The sequence below is a fragment of the Temnothorax americanus genome, unplaced genomic scaffold (genome assembly GCF_048541705.1).
Source record: "Temnothorax americanus isolate GAGA-0224 unplaced genomic scaffold, ASM4854170v1 Scaffold554, whole genome shotgun sequence".
NCBI lineage: Eukaryota > Metazoa > Arthropoda > Insecta > Hymenoptera > Formicidae > Temnothorax > Temnothorax americanus.
The window spans coordinates 907-4,361 of NW_027509708.1; the positions used below are offsets into that span (position 1 = coordinate 907).

The window sequence follows — 3,455 nt, forward strand, 5'->3', positions numbered from 1 at the left end:
TGAAAAAAAAAAATACTTTTTGGGACTTATGAAATTTTGCAGAACTCCGGCGAAAACTGCCGATTTTTGAAAAAAAAAAATACTTTTTGGGACTTATGAAATTTTGCAGAACTCCGGCGAAAACTGCCAATTTTTGAAAAAAAAAATACTTTTTGGGACTTATGAAATTTTGCAGAACTCCGGCGAGAACTGCCGATTTTTGAAAAAAAAAAAAATACTTTTTGGGACTTATGAAATTTTGCAGAACTCCGGCGAAAACTGCCGATTAAAAAAAAAAAAAAAAAATACTTTTTGGGACTTATGAAATTTTGCAGAACTCCGGCAAAAACTGCCGATTTTTGAAAAAAAAAAAAACTTTTTGGGACTTATGAAATTTTGCAGAACTCCGGCAAAAACTGCCGATTTTTGAAAAAAAAAAAAAATATATATATATACTTTTTGGGATTTATGAAATTTTGCAGAACTCCGGCGAAAACTGCCAATTTTTGAAAAAAAAAAAATACTTTTTGGGACTTATGAAATTTTGCAGAACTCCGGCGAGAACTGCTGATTTTTGAAAAAAAAAAAAAAAAAAATTTTTGGGACTTATGAAATTTTGCAGAACTCCGGCGAGAACTGCCGATTTTTGAAAAAAAAAAAAAAAAAAAAAAAACTTTTTGGGACTTATGAAATTTGGAGAACTCCGGCGAGAACTGCCGATTTAAAAAAAAAAAAAAATACTTTTTGGGACTTTTGAAATTTTGCAGAACTCCGTCGAAAACTGCCGATTTTTGAAAAAAAAAATAATAATACTTTTTGGGACTTATGAAATTTTGCAGAACTCCGGCGAGAACTGCCGATTTTTGAAAAAAAAAAAAAATATATATATATATACTTTTTGGGACTTATGAAATTTTGCAGAACTCCGGCGAAAACTGCCAATTTTTGAAAAAAAAAATACTTTTTGGGACTTATGAAATTTTCGAGGTGTGACCCTTTGGAGGGCTGTAACTTTTGCAGAACTCCGGCGAGAACTGCCGATTTTTGAAAAAAAAAATACTTTTTGGGACTTATGAAATTTTCGAGGTGTGACCCTTTGGAGGGCTGTCACTTTTGCAGAACTCCGGCGAGAACTGCCGATTTTTGAAAAAAAAATACTTTTTGGGACTTATAAAATTTTCAAAGTGTGACCCTTTGGAGGACTGTAACTTTTGCAGAAATCCGGCGAGAACTGCCGATTTCCAAAAAAAAATACTTTTTGAGACATAAAATTTTCGAGGTGTGACCCTTTGGAGGACTGTAACTTTTGCAAAACTCCGGCGAGAAATGCCATATTAAAAAAAAATATACTTTTTGGGACTTATGAAATTTTCGAGGTGTGACCCTTTGGAGGGCTGTAACTTTTGCAGAACTCCGGCGAGAACTGCCGATTTCAAAAAAAAAAAAAAATACTTTTTGGGACTTATGAAATTTTTGAAGTGTGACCCTTTGGAGGGCTGTAACTTTTGCAGAACTCCGGCAAAAACTGCCGATTTAAAAAAAAAATACTTTTTGGGACTTATGAAATTTTCGAGGTGTGACCCTTTGGAGGGCTGTAACTTTTGCAGAACTCCGGCAAGAACTGCCGATTTCAAAAAAAAAAAAATACTTTTTGGGACTTATGAAATTTTCGAGGTGTGACCCTTTGGAGTGCTGTAACTTTTGCAGAACTCCGGCGAGAACTGCCGATTTTTGAAAAAAAAAATACTTTTTGGGACTTATAAAATTTTCGAGGTGTGACACTTTGGAGGGCTGTCACTTTTGCAGAACTCCGCCGAGAACTGCCGATTTTTGAAAAAAAATACTTTTTGGGACTTATGAAATTTTCAAAGTGTGACCCTTTGGAGGGCTGTAACTTTTGCAGAACTCCGGCGAGAACTGCCGATTTCCAAAAAAAAATACATTTTGATACATGAAATTTTCGAGGTGTGACCCTTTGGAGGACTGTAACTTTTGCAGAACTCCGGCGAAAACTGCCGATTTCAAAAAAAAAAAATACTTTTTGGGACTTATGAAATTTTCGAGGTGTGACCATTTGGAGGGCTGTAACTTTTGCAGAACTCCGGCGAGAACTGCCGATTTAAAAAAAAAATACTTTTTGAGACATGAAATTTTCGAGGTGTGACCCTTTGGAGGACTGTAACTTTTGCAGAACTCCGGCGAGAACTGCCGATTTCCAAAAAAAATACTTTTTGGGACTTATGAAATTTTCGAGGTGTGACCCTTTGGAGGGCTGTACTTTTGCAGAACTCCGGCGAGAACTGCCGATTTCCCCCAAAAAAATACTTTTTGGGACTTATGAAATTTTCGAGGTGTGATCCTTTGGAGGGCTGTAACTTTTGCAGAACTCCGGCGAAAACTGCCGATTTCCAAAAAAAAATACTTTTTGGGACTTATGAAATTTTTGAGGTGTGATCCTTTGGAGTGCTGTAACTTTTGCAGAACTCCGGCGAGAACTGCCGATTTCCCCAAAAAATACTTTTTGGGACTTATGAAATTTTCGAGGTGTGACCTTTTGGAGGGCTGTAACTTTTGCAGAACTCCGGCGAGAACTGTCGATTTCCAAAAAAAAAATACTTTTTGGGACTTATGAAGTTTTTGAGTTGTGACCCTTTGGAGGGCTGTAACTTTTGCAGAGCTCCGGCGAGAACTGCCGATTTTTGAAAAAAAAAACTTTTTGGGACTTATGAAGTTTTCGAGGTGTGACCCTTTGGAGGGCTGTAACTTTTGCAGAACTCCGGCGAGAACTGCCGATTTAAAAAAAAAATACTTTTTGGGACTTATGAAATTTTCGAGGTGTGACCCTTTGGAGGGCTGTAACTTTTGCAGAACTCCGGCGAGAACTGCCGATTTTTAAAAAAAAAATACTTTTTGGGACTTATGAAATTTTCGAGGTGTGAATCTTTGGAGGGCTGTAACTTTTGCAGAACTCCGGCGAGAACTGCCGATTTTTGAAAAAAAAATACTTTTTGGGACTTATGAAATTTTCGAGGTGTGACCCTTTGGAGGGCTGTAACTTTTGCAGAACTCCGGCGAGAACTGCCGATTTCCAAAAAAAAATACATTTTGATACATGAAATTTTCGAGGTGTGACCCTTTGGAGGACTGTAACTTTTGCAGAACTCCGGCGAGAAATGCCGTATTAATAAAAAAATACTTTTAGGGACTTATGAAATTTTCGAGGTATGACCCTTTGGAGGGCTGTAACTTTTGCAGAACTCCGGCAAGAACTGCCGATTTCAAAAAAAAAATACTTTTTGGGACTTATGAAATTTTCGAGGTGTGATTTTTTGGAGTGCTGTAACTTTTGCAGAACTCCGGCGAGAACTGCCGATTTTTGAAAAAAAAAATACTTTTTGGGACTTATGAAATTTTCGAGGTGTGACCCTTTGGAGGGCTGTAACTTTTGCAGAACTCCGGCGAGAACTGCCGATTTT

At 37.1% G+C, this 3,455-nt stretch overlaps 1 long non-coding RNA gene across 1 annotated transcript; it reads right to left on the reverse strand.

The window, feature by feature from the left end:
* Positions 1-204: 204 nt before the first annotated feature.
* On the reverse strand, positions 205-2,426 carry LOC143904677 (uncharacterized). The gene is made up of 2 exons (XR_013259015.1): positions 1,330-2,426; positions 205-354 (listed from the first exon to the last, which is right to left on the reverse strand). It is a non-coding gene; the product is annotated as an uncharacterized LOC143904677 (long non-coding RNA).
* Between the last annotated feature and the right edge of the window lie 1,029 nt (positions 2,427-3,455).